The sequence below is a fragment of the Aethina tumida genome, chromosome 5, assembly GCF_024364675.1.
Source record: "Aethina tumida isolate Nest 87 chromosome 5, icAetTumi1.1, whole genome shotgun sequence".
Lineage (NCBI taxonomy): Eukaryota > Metazoa > Arthropoda > Insecta > Coleoptera > Nitidulidae > Aethina > Aethina tumida.
The window spans coordinates 10,961,185-10,975,306 of record NC_065439.1 but is presented as its reverse complement, the minus strand read 5'-3'; the positions used below and the strand labels follow the sequence as shown (position 1 = coordinate 10,975,306).

The 14,122-nt window shown below is 27.2% G+C and overlaps 1 protein-coding gene across 3 annotated transcripts in view; it reads right to left on the bottom strand.

The window, feature by feature from the left end:
- LOC109598144 (death-associated protein kinase related) overlaps positions 1–14,122 on the bottom strand; it is an 87,407-nt gene that overhangs the window by 4,519 nt on the left and 68,766 nt on the right. The window lies entirely within an intron of this gene.

Below are 14,122 nucleotides of genomic sequence, written 5' to 3'. Positions count from 1 at the left end.
CCGCGTTACAGGAATGCTTCATAGGGTCCGGATAGATGCAGGAGTTTAATCGAGACGAGTCCAATAATAATCGATCGGAGAACCCGCGGGATGTCTCTCCAATTACGCGGCGGGCGAAATTCGCATCGCCGATAATTGAGCGGCGGAATCGGGTTTTAGTCCGTGAGAACAGCGCCCGGTCGGGACTTCGACCGTAACGTCGATAATTTAAGTTTCATTGTTTAATGAGCGGCGATTCCGAGACGCGGATTTTTTCCGACAACCTTACTGCATCACCGCACGAGGTATTTTAATTGTGTAACGTCTATTAACAATATTTGTTTCAATTAGATGGAAATATGTTAAGGGTCTATTTAAATTCACTAATGGATTGGAATCAGCATGCATGTCGGATACTATCGATAGTCATCCGTGTAGGTAGTTTTCTATAATTCTGAGATAGTACCCAGAACATTACTGAAAATATTGGTACACCTCAAATAATTTGTATGTTTACAGCTTTTAAACAAAATAGTTTCATAAAACTATCGCTGATAATGATAGGATAGTACCTCTTGGCAGTATTGAAAATGTTATTTATTATTATTTATTTATAATTAATATTCAGATATATATGTTAATTTATTATCATTTTATAGATATATGGTAAATAATACAAAATTAAATTAAACGATACTTTTCAATAGTAACAAAGTATCGAGAATCACTTAATTTTAGAATGTTATTGGTATTTTCACTGCTTTTAAAGAACATAATCTAAAAGAATTGTTTTGTTAATAAAATTACTGAAATAAAGTAAATAAAATTATGTCAAATAATAAGTATTTTTTCCGCTTTTAAAGCATTATAATTAAAAATAATTTGTATGTTTACTTAAAACTTTTAAACAAAACATACTCTAAAAATAGTTTCATCAAACTATCGATGATAATGATAGTGCCTCTTGGCAGTATTGAAAATGTTATTTATTATTATATATCTTTATTTATTTATTTATAATTAAAGTTCAGGAATATTTAAAACTTGGAAACATAAATTTATTATTCATTTATATATGTTAATTAAAATACAAATATATTGTACTGAGATCTTTCAATAGAAACAAAGTATCGATAATAGTGATAGTCACTTTAATATTGGAAATGTTAATTTACTGCAGTAAATCTCAAATAAAATATATTTAAAATAGAAAAAATATATAGAAATATTTTTAAAAGAAACGTTATGTTCATTAAGATATAGACATATGGTAAATTATCCAAAATTAAATTAAACGATACCTTTCAATGAAGTATCGAGAATTACTTAATTCTGGAAAGTAATATGTATTTTAACTGCTTTTAAAGAACATAATATAAAAGAATTGTTTTTTTAATAAAATTACTGAAATACAGCAAATAATTGTAAACTGTGAATACTCTTCGACAATGACAAGTTATCGATAATAGTGTTTGATTGATTATTGTATATTTCAAATAATATGTACTTTTTCTGCTTCTAAACCATTATAATTAAAAAATTGGTTTCTTCATAGAAATAAAGATATATGGTAAAAATTCAGAACTACTGAAATCTTTCGATAATATCGACGACAGTGATAATACTCACTTAATATTGGAAATATTAATGTAGTTTTGTAAATTTAAATATATGTATTTTCACTGTTTTTAAAGCTTATACAAAAAAAAAGAATTGTTATGTTAATAAAAATACAGATACATAGCAAGTAATTCAAAACTATGTTAATAAAAATACAGCAAATAATTCAGGACTATGGATACTTTTCGATAGTAACAAATTATCAATAAGAATGATTGAATGATTATTGTATATTTCAAATTATATGTATTTTTTGTGCTTTTAAAGAATTATAATTAAAAAAATTTGGTTTCTTCATAGAAATAAAGATACATGGTAATAATTCAGAACTACTGAAATCTTTGGATAATATGGACAATAGTGATAATACTCACTTAATATTGGAAATATTAATGTAGATTTGTAAATTTAAATAATATGTATTTTCACCATTTTTAAAGATTATACTAAAAAATAATTGTTATGTTAATAAAAATACAGGTATATAGTATTCAAAACTATCAATACTATTTCTATAGTAATGAGATCTCGATGATACTGATAATACATTCGATAGAATTGGAAACATTAATTTATTATAATAATTATATAATATTGTAAATAATGTATAATTTCTATTTTTAATGAAAAGAAATGTTTTGTTAACAAATAAAGAGACACATTTAAAATAATTTAAAAGTTCTCATGAAATTTTTTGATAGTAATAAAATATCAACAGTACCACCGACATTGCCTGACGACTGGTTGCAACTTAGTTGCACATTTCAGCGGTACACTTATTACGCTTACAATTTATGGCTTTAATTAATTAAAATAAAGTATAAGTATAAGCGGTCGACCTTTTGCCGGAGTTCATTACGGCGAATGAGTTTCCGACTTTTTCTCACCGACATGCGTTGATTTATCGGCTTACATTAAACGTGCGTAACGTGTTAATTAATAAACACGCATTTTCGTCCGGTTATTTAATTGACCACGAAACGAAAACAAACCAGATTTTCTGAAAGAATTTTAAGTGATTGCCGGTCGTCTTTGATGTTTTTTTTTAATGTGTTTTACCGACAACGACTTATCGAGGAACAAAACAGTCCGTCCGACTTCGCATCGATTTATCAAATTGTTGTGGGATAAAAGTGATCTTCCGCATTGCCGTGCGTTACCTTTGACTCGGGTCAGTCGAACGTGTGTCCCGGGCCGACGTCCCGTTACGTCGTGACCCTCGCAGGCGTCAGCGGGCAGAAAAGTGCAAATTGGAAACCGGAGGCGACGATAACGCGTCCCGCTCGTGGAATACTAAGCCGTCACGAGCGATGGAAAACATGTCGTCTCCGGGACATTAACCGTCGAACATTTTAATTGGTTTCGAGAGCGGCCGCCGCGGCGGGACGTTTACGCCATTCCGGAAAAGAGTAAACAGGTATTTTGGCAACGGTTCAGGCATCCGAGCCGCGGCGAAATTTCTTGGCAACCGACTCCAGACGCGGGATGCCAAAGAAGCCGCAATGCACGTGCGATTGGGAGAGGTAATGATCCGAAATTCGATTCTCGATATTACAATAAATTGTCCACAACTTGTAAGGAAGAGAGTACAATATAAAGACTTCTGTTTATGGCTCGAGTTAACTGAGCTGGAAACTAACTTTGTTTACTTAGCTGGTGTTTAAAATGAAGTAATTTTCTAGTTTAACGGCCGATTCGTTTATCGATTCATTTTGAGGGCTGCGACTTCCTGCAGAGCGTCGTGCCATTGTGTCTGTTCTTTGTTTTAGAAATAGAAAGCCCGCCTGTGTTTTTCTTGTTAATGGTCTCTGGTCTCGTGTGTTTACCAATTTCTAAATTTAAAGATACGGAGATGTATAAATAATGTGTAACATATCGCCTTATAACATCACGACTTCGGACAACTTTTACTTTCCCGTTCCAATGTATTATATTTGAACGTTGCGAAACTTTACACACTATTTAAAACGAGACAACTTTTATACAAACTATTCAGATTTAAAAAAAAAAACGTTAACCGAGTCGAAATTTGGATTATTAAATCATTGGGTTTATTGGATTTATTAGTTATTGAATTTATTGTATTAATAGGAAATTAAATTCATATTGTTAATGTGTTATTGATTATATAAATATATTGGATTTAATAGACGTATTGATTGAATTTATTGATCTTATTATGCGTATTAAATTAATCTAACAAAATTGGGATTAACAGATTCGATCAATTGAAAGTATAAATTGGAGTAATTTGTTGGATATCCTAGACTTTTGATGTTATGAATTTATTAGAATTATTAGATTGAATAAATTTGAATTATTGAAATTATTGTACTTTTATATTTATAGGATTTATTGAGATATTTAAAATTTTTGAATTTCTTAGATTTGATTGAATTTTGGAATTTATTGATCTTAGTGTAATTACTGAATTTATTGGAATTATTAAATTTATTGGATATAATCAAATTATTGGATTAATTCGACTTATTGAGTTAATTGAATTTATTAGATCAAATTAATTCATTTGTACAGAATCTTTATATGTATGTATATAGAAGTTATTGAATTAATCGAAATTATTGGATTTTATAGAAAAATTGAAGGAATTTGTTCAATTTTTTGGTCTTACTCAATTATCTGAATTTAATAACTTTATAGAACTAATTGAATTGAATATATGAAAGTTATTGAATTAATTAAAATTAATGGATTTTTTAGAAAAATTGGAGTCATTTGCTCAATTTATTATTGGTCGTACTTAATTATTTGAATTTAATATATGTACAGGACTAATTGAATTTATTGGACATACAGAATCTTCACATGTATGTATATGAAAGTTATCGAATTAATCGAAATTATTGAATTATTTAGAAAAAATGGAGAAATTTGTTCAATTCATTGGTCTTACTCAAATATTTGAATTTAATAAAAGTACAGGACTAATTGAATTTATTGGACATACAGATTATTCACATATATGTATATGGAAGTTATTAAATTAATCGAAATTATTGGATTTTCTAGAAAATTTGAAGTAATTTGTTCAATTTATTTGTCTTACTCAATTATTTGAATTTAATAAATTTATAGGTCTAATTGAATTTATTGGACATACAGAATCTTCATATGTATGTATATAAAAGTTATTGATTTAATCGAAATTATTGGATTTTTTAAAAAAAAAAATTGGAGTAATTTGTTAAATTTATTGGCCTTACTCAATTATTTGAATTTAATAAATGTACAGGACTAATTGAATTTATTGGACATACAGAATCTCATATGTATGTATATAGAAGTTACCGAATTAATCGAAATTATTGAATTATTTAGAAAAAATGGAGAAATTTGTTCAATTTATTGGTCTTACTCAAATATTTGAATTTAATAAAAGTACAGGACTAATTGAATTTATTGGACATACAGAATATTCACATATATGTATATGGAAGTTATTAAATTAATCGAAATTATTGGATTTTCTAGAAAATTTGAAGTAATTTGTTCAATTTATTTGTCTTACTCAATTATTTGAATTTAATAAATTTATAGGTCTAATTGAATTTATTGGACATATAGAATCTTCATATGTATGTATATAAAAGTTATTGAATTAATCGAAATTATTGGATTTTTTAAAAAAATTGGAGTAATTTGTTAAATTTATTGGCCTTACTCAATTATTTGAATTTAATAAATGTACAGGACTAATTGAATTTATTGGACATACCGAATCTTCACATGTATGTATATGAAAGTTATCAAATTAATCGAAATTATTGAATTATTTAGAAAAAATGGAGAAATTTGTTCAATTTATTGGTCTTACTCAAATATTTGAATTTAATAAAAGTACAGGACTAATTGAATTTATTGGACATACAGAATATTCACATATATGTATATGGAAGTTATTAAATTAATCGAAATTATTGGATTTTCTAGAAAATTTGAAGTAATTTGTTCAATTTATTTGTCTTACTCAATTATTTGAATTTAATAAATTTATAGGTCTAATTGAATTTATTGGACATACAGAATCTTCATATGTATGTATATAAAAGTTATTGAATTAATCGAAATTATTGGATTTTTTTAAAAAAAAAATTGGAGTAATTTGTTAAATTTATTGGCCTTACTCAATTATTTGAATTTAATAAATGTACAGGACTAATTGAATTTATTGGACATACAGAATCTCATATGTATGTATATAGAAGTTACCGAATTAATCGAAATTATTGGATTTTTTAGAAAATTTGTAGTAATTTGTTCAATTTATTTGTCTTATTTGAATTTAATAAATTTATAGGTCTAATTGAATTAATTGGATTTACAGAATCTTTATTTGAATGTATATGGAAGTTATTGACTTAATCGAAATTATTGGATTTTTTAGAAAAGTTGGAGTAATTTGCTGGATTAATTACATTAATTGAATTTACTGGACTAATTGGATGTATTGGAGTTATTGGATTAATTTAATTAATTGGACATATCGGAATTCATCCGAGGCAATTCGAATTAACCCGGTTCGGAATATCGAGCCATCTCCAATTTTTACAAGCTTCCGCATTTCGAAGTCGGACGATCGGATTCCGGGATGCAAGAACGTCAAGAAATAAATAAAAAAAAAACTCGTCTCGCGTGCATCAATCTCGCGGATGTCAAGGTCGTTTTAATTGCGTGCCGACGCGAAGAAAAACCAAGAGAGCGTAAAAATAGCGTTCACGTAACTCGTCCGAATAAGGACGGACGGAGATGCGATCCCAACACGTCCGGTTCGGATGCTGTTCTCGTTTCTTCCTCCTCGGTAACTGGTTCGTAATTTCGGACCGGTTCAATTAATACGCACCACGAGATTCTGCGGAGGTTTTTAACTTGCGAAACGGTTCGTCGTGTTATCCAAGACGGGTTTCGGAATCCGTCGGGATAAACAAACAATCAATGTGAAACCGTCGACTTATATAAAACTATTTTTATGTAACTTTTTATTATTATTTTTTTTTTTTATGAAATCATCGTGTCTCGTTCATCGAAACATCCAACATAAGAATTTCGTGCGTCTCGCGGGTCACAGTTCAACGTCGAACACAAAAGCCAGTTCGGTCACATTAATCATACAATTGACTTTCACTGTGTGTCGGAACGGCCCGTTCATAATATCATTTTTTTCCCTATACCCATGTTCGTAAACTTTCGCCCGGTTTCAAATGCGAAAACCGTTTTTCATCGGTGTCGTAACGCAAAATTTCATATTCGACAATCGCACGCCGCTTTCGAACAATCGACTCGTTATTGTTATTTTGTTGTTTTTTTATGTAATCGTCGTTACGCGAATTTGAGATAACTGTTAAAACAAGGCGATTGCCAAACAATGTGCGTAAGCGAAGAAAACGGAACGTCGTCTTGCATACCGATTCGTTTTTCCGAAACGAAAGTAACTGTTCGCCTGAGGTGAGTCACAAGTTGATCGATTGATATTGACGGCCGCGGAACCTACGCCAACAAAATCGTCAAGACGTTAACGAAAAAAAATTGATGGATTTCTTGGCCACGTGTGTGAATCAACCAGGAAATTGTGACCTCAACCCGTTTTGGATGCGGGAAGTTCTTCTTTATTGAACGGCAATAAATCGAATAAAAATAACAAAGACAACAAATAGTAAGGGTTCGATTATAATTTCCATTATTAATTATCTAGATAATTATAGTAATAATGATAATGATTCAAATGTGCAAAATATTAATTTGAATATATATCTTATTAATTAATCATTGACAATTAATTAAATAATTCATTCAAAATATTTTCTGTAAATTTTTGATAAGTATTAATTTTCAATTCTCAATTGTCTTTTTAAAACTAATTAAGAATATATAAAAAATGTTAAATGACATTATATGTTTTATATTTAATCAATATTAATTCTAAATAAATCAAACATTGATACATATCAGAAATAATTATCATCAGCCAAATATTTAATTTAAAAAACGCACATAATATATTATAATAATAATTTTCATAATTAATAAAAGGGTTAAATTAGTGAAAGAAATTAAAAATAAGTAAAATAATTTTGAAAATATCAAAAATTAATAAATATCTTATTAATTATCAATCCTTGACAATTAATCAATAAGTCATTCAATTCATTCAAAGCATTTTCTGTAATTTTTCTGTTACGATTAAACCATTCTAAAATAATTATTCATATATAAAAAAATGTTAAATGGCATAACATTTTTTTATATTAAATCAATATTAATTCTAAATAAATAATTTTTTGATAATTAGCCAAATATTTAATTAAAAAACGCACATAATTTTATTTATTTATATATTTATTAAATAAGAAGAAAAACAATTTTTGATAAAAATCTCTATATGATTATCAAATAATAATAATAATAATAATAATAATAATAATAATTTTAATAATTAATAAAAGGGTTAAATTAAAAATTGATAAATATCTTATTAGTTATCAATAATTAAATAAATGTTCATAATATAATACAATATATAATAATAATAATAATAATAATAATAATAATAATAATAATATAATAATGTAATAATATAATAATATAATAATATAATAATAAAATAATATAATAATATAATAATATAATAATATAATAATATAATAATATAATAATATAATAATATAATAATATTATAATATAATAATATAATAATATAACAATATAATAATATAATAAGGTCAAATGATTTCAATTTTAATGATAATTATTAAATAATTAATTATTTAAATATTAAACAATTAAGTTAGTAAATTTTTACTACTACTTTATTTTCATTTTCATTTCAAGTGATTAAAATAATTTTTAAAATATAAAAGTATATGATTAAATTTTGATAATTATCAAATAATTAAATAAATGTTCATAATTAATACAGTCGAACTTCGATAACTAGAATCATGATTTGACACAAAAAAAATCGAGATATTATTATTATTATTATTTCAGTTATGTCTGTTGGAAAAACCCTTAGTAAAATGTATTTCCAGTTAGAATTTAGGATATTGTAATCATGTACACCATAAAATAAATTGTATGAGTTTCCGGCATTATTTGAATCAGTAGATAAGTGGTTTTAGAATTGTGGCCACTGGGAAATGTCGTTCGGACATAAGAAAGATAACATACGAAATAAAAAACTTCGATAAGTTTATCCTAGACTTAAGAAATTCGACTTATCGAAGGTTGTACCAAATATTTAGTTCGAGTTATCAAGATAATTGAGTAATCGAAGTTATGAAGAAAAATTTACACATACTTTTAACTCTGGAAGCCATTGCCAACCAAGTAGCTTGGAGTTATCAAGAATTAGAATTGAATTAACTGAGTTTGACTGTATTTCTTTTTAATTTGATAATTTACTAAAATGTATAATATTACATTTTCATTCTTTGAAATAATTTAAATAAATTTGAATATACAAAAAATTGATAAATATTGAGATAATTTATAATCATTATTATAGTGTGATTGAAAATTAATTAAATTAATAATGAAGGTTACTTTTTCTTACATATAACTAAATAATTAAATATTAATTGAAATTTTAAAATTTTGATTAGACAAATTATTAATAATCTTGACTATATCAACAATCGATAAATACAGATAATTTTTTGATCATAGTATAATATAATTATATGGAATAAATAAAAAAGGTTGATTTGATTATAAAATTTTGATGTTTGATATTTATTATTTTGGTGATTACATATTATTTTTTAAAGCAGTAGAAGTGAATACATACCAAGACCTGGTTCAATTGCGGTAGACTTGAAAATATGCCAATAACTGAACTAATCGACAACCGCATATTTGCATCCATTGAGCAAAGTAACCGAAATAGAACGCGATGCGCTATTTCTCCTCAAAAAAGGACAAACACACTAATTCCTATCCAACACGATCGGTTTATTTACATCGTTAGTTATCACGTCTCGTGTATTTGGTTTCGACTCTCTGTTTATTGATTGATCGGCGTTCCGATCCATCACAACAAACAGACAGTGTGGTAAAAACAGCATACTTTCCGCAAGCCCGAAAATAACTCCGTTTATAATTAAATTCCATTCATGTGAAATCCACAAACACACACACACACACACAATCGAACCGCAACCTATCTCAACGCGAAACTTTGACTAGACGCCAAAAATACAGGAACGGAAAACGAAAATAATAATAAAAAAATCAACGAAATTCGCTCACCTATTTATAAACGCGATCCTTCACCGTAATTACGACAGTTTCGCGTTCATTAAACCGAATTTATTCGCATCGCTCGCTCACCAACTCGTAATTGAGCAGGCGATCGTTTCGATCGTCGAGCGATTTATTCACGCGACACAATCGCCAATAATAAAACATATTTGTGGCTTGAAATGTATAAAATAAAAACGAACGTCGAACATCGAATCTCGATACGATTTGTAGGTTCCCACGACGACCGCCGTTATTAACCCCATTGTTTATGCGCAACAGATCCATAATCCGTCATTTTTCTAGCTGATCCTTATTCGTCGCGAGAAAACAACGAGAAAACGCAACAACAACTTTTCCGGTCACGGATCGCCGATCGCGGATCGCGGATCGCGGAGAGAAAAGGTCGCCGGTGTCGGCGTCGTGATCCGGTTAACTGGGTCGCGCGAACCGGAGATCTCTTTGCTCCGGATAAACAATAAAGTGCTTCGTTCCTTAAATTTATTGACTACGTTTATCTGGTCACATTTTGTTTTAATTTAACTGCGAATTTTAGGTTATTACTGTGTAACTGGGTATCATCATTGATAATAAACATTAATTTTACCATGTTAATCATTTTTTGCTATCATCATCTGAACAATTGATTAAAATATAAAAAGTATAAAATTATAGATTTTTACTTAAAAATAAGTAATGATAATTTTCAATAAAACAAGTATTGATAAATATTTGAACATTTATGATAATAAATCAAAAAATTCAATGATTTTGAACATAAAAAATTGATAATTACCCAGATATTTAAATATATAAACAAATGATTTAAATAATTAAAAAAATAAAAAGTTCTTATTTCAATATTTCTTTTCAAATTTTAATAATTAATCATTTAATTAAATTAATAAATTTATATTATTTTCCTTCTTAAAAATTTTGAATATTTATAAAATGTTACTAAAAATTAACCAATTCTTTAATTTCGAAAATATTAATAATTTATTTTTTCTTCTTGAACATAATAGTTTTGAACATATCAAATATTGATAAATATGTTATTTAGAAAATTCAATCATATTTAAACAAATAATTAAAATTCTTGACAATTTTCAATAATTAATCATATAATTAATACGACTATTAAATTAATATTTAATTTATAATATTTTATCTTCTTTATAATAATTACCAATTTTTTAAAACTTATAAATTAATAATTCTTATTATTTTTTAAAATAACAATTCAAAAAAAAAAGATAATAAATATAAATAATTATCAATTTTTATCATTAGTAACATAATAAAATATGAATGAAAATTATGAAATATTTTTATATTTCAACTTGTACATTTTTAAGTATTTATATTTTTATAACTCCTTATATAAACTTAAACTGAAAGATTACCCTATTTTTTTATGTTATCCTGTGCAGTCCCCGATAAATAAATTACCTTCTGCAAACACATTCCATAGATAATTATTGCTAAACTCGACAGTGTAATAATATTTTTTTTATCGCGTCAATATTTACGTTCGCAGAATCGTTGAAGGAATGGAGTACACAGGATTTTTGTAATCGCAGTTTTTATTTGGAGTACATAGATACATAGTTTACGTGACAAAAGCTGTTGTCGTGCAAGGTTACATGGCAACAACATTATTCGGTGGAATTTCACAACCATTTTCATTGAAAATGTACACAAGAAATGCGATCATATTTTTGTAACGAAAACCGCAATTTATCAACACACTTTTGTTCAGTTGCATTTTTAAATTGTCGCTCATTTCCGGGTTTCAAAAATTGCGGTTTTAATTTAAGATCATGTACTATATTTATTATGAATTCAACAGAATTACAATTATTTGAATTGTATACAAATCCATTTGGAGAATTTCAACAGTTGTGGTTCACAAAAAAAATCATCATGTATGTTGAAATATGGGAGAGGACATGAAAGTAAAACATTTTTAAAACGATGGAAGACGACGACGGAATTTAATATGCGTCGCGATGGTTTTACAACCGGGCATTACAAATCGACGCGGTGTACAAACAAGATTCCATCGCGACGACGAGCCGTGAAAAACGCACGGTGGCACGCGCCATGTGGGCGTCGCGGCGCCTTCCACTTGGCACCTGAAAATCCCCCATTCTCCGTGTCCGATCGTCCGAAACGTGTCAATTAAACTAAACAAACGATCGTGTTTTCGCGTTTACACGGAAAAAATCGGGCCGAGCACATAATTAAAACTGGTAACTAGTTTCCTAGTAAAAGTTCTCGATTAGTAGTTGCATAAGGATCCTTAACTGGATAATCGTCGTGCCAATTGACGGCGTTTTTTCCTGGAGCATTGTTTCTCGTGTGGTCGTGGATAATTTTATGCCGGGCATTACGAGATCAACTCTATGTGACGGGATGCCGGAAACGAATCCCATGAAATATGAATACGCAATTTTCCATCCACGCATCAGATATTAAAGATTACAACCTTGATTGTGTCAATGGGCGTCGCAACATCGGCGTCGTAACGGCGACGCCGACTAATGGTCTGACACATAAAAGTTGTTAAATCACCACGAGAAATTTTAGCACACGCCGAATTTAACGCCCGTCAAAACACCCAAAATTTACGACCTACCCAAGAAATAAAGTGTTTAACACAATGTCTCATTAATAACGATTTTCATAAATAAAATTTGTACTTTCAAGTGTGGTTAATATCTCAATTTTATGGAGTGGCCGTTGGTGTTGTTGTTTGTGGTCGATGCACTTTTTCCATCCGCAATTGCCTCGATGGGTTTTAAACGACGTGTGTGTGCTCGCATCCAGTTGCCGTCGATTAATCCCGGCCGAGTGCATATGAAACGTGTCGTCCGCCCCCTTTTTCGCGCCGCCACTCAATTGACCCTCAATTATTCAGCTCGTTTAATGCAGCGGCGTGATTTTCAACGAGTTTTGTACGTTCTATTTGTAAAAGAATTATTAATGCACACATCCATAATAAAATTCTATGAAATTCTTGTAACAAAATTATCAATAAATAATTAAATTAAATAAATTAAAATTAAAAATTTCTTATATAAAATAAATAATTAAACCAAATAAAATTCTATTACACCAAATATATAATTAAAAACAACAAAAAATGTTTTTTTGTTTTATTGTAATTAAAAGTTTCTTCAAATATTATACAATATATAACCAATTAAATTTAATAAAATGTCTTAGGTATTTTTATTATTTTCTTCAATAATCGCGCAATTTTTCTTTTACTTGAAAATTTATATAACGAAATGTAATTTTAATAAACAATTTAATCAAATAAAATTGTTTTACAATAAATAATTAACCTAAGACAATAAAAAATATAATTTACCTATTGTACACATAAATTCTTATAAATATTACACAATTTATTACATAAAAATTTGTTTTTTATTTTCTGGTAGCAAAAAAATTGTTAATAAATAATTAAAATAAATAATGTGTTTTTTGTAATTAAATACTGAATATATAACTAATTCAAATAAAATTGCCTTACATGAAATATATTTTTTCTACTGTAAATTAAAGTTTTCTACACCTATTTTTACCTGAAAATTTGTGATTTTGTAAAAATTTCATGTAATAAAATGAATAATCAAAAGTTTTTTTTGAAAATATACTTAATCACTTTTTTTTGTAACGAAATAATTAATAAATGTCTCAAGGCAACAAATAATACATTTTTCTAATTGTAAATAAAAAATTATTCAAACTTAGACGTATTTTGTATTTATGTTTTTAATAAAATTATTAATAACTAATTAAATTAAATAAAATGTTTATATAATATATAAATTTCTTCTTCTCAGTTTCTACAAATATTATGTTTTATTTTTCACTGAAAAATTTGTCTTTTTGCAATGAAACGTTTAATAAATAATTTAATTAATACATGTTATCTAATGTAAATAATTTATTTAAATTATAATACATATTTTCTTTTACTTGAAAATTTAATTTTTTCTTCTAACGAATTTGTTAATAAATAATTAAATCAAATAAACTTAATTCGCATCAAATAGATAATTAAATATAATAAGAATTATATTTTATCATAATTTATAAATCATAGTATCTACAAATATAATATTATAATTTATTTTTCACTAAAAATTGTCTTTTTTTCAACCAAACCAAATAAAATAAATGATTTAATTAAATAAAGTAATATTTTGCATCAATTAGATAATTAAGGGCAATGAGAAACATATTTTTCTAT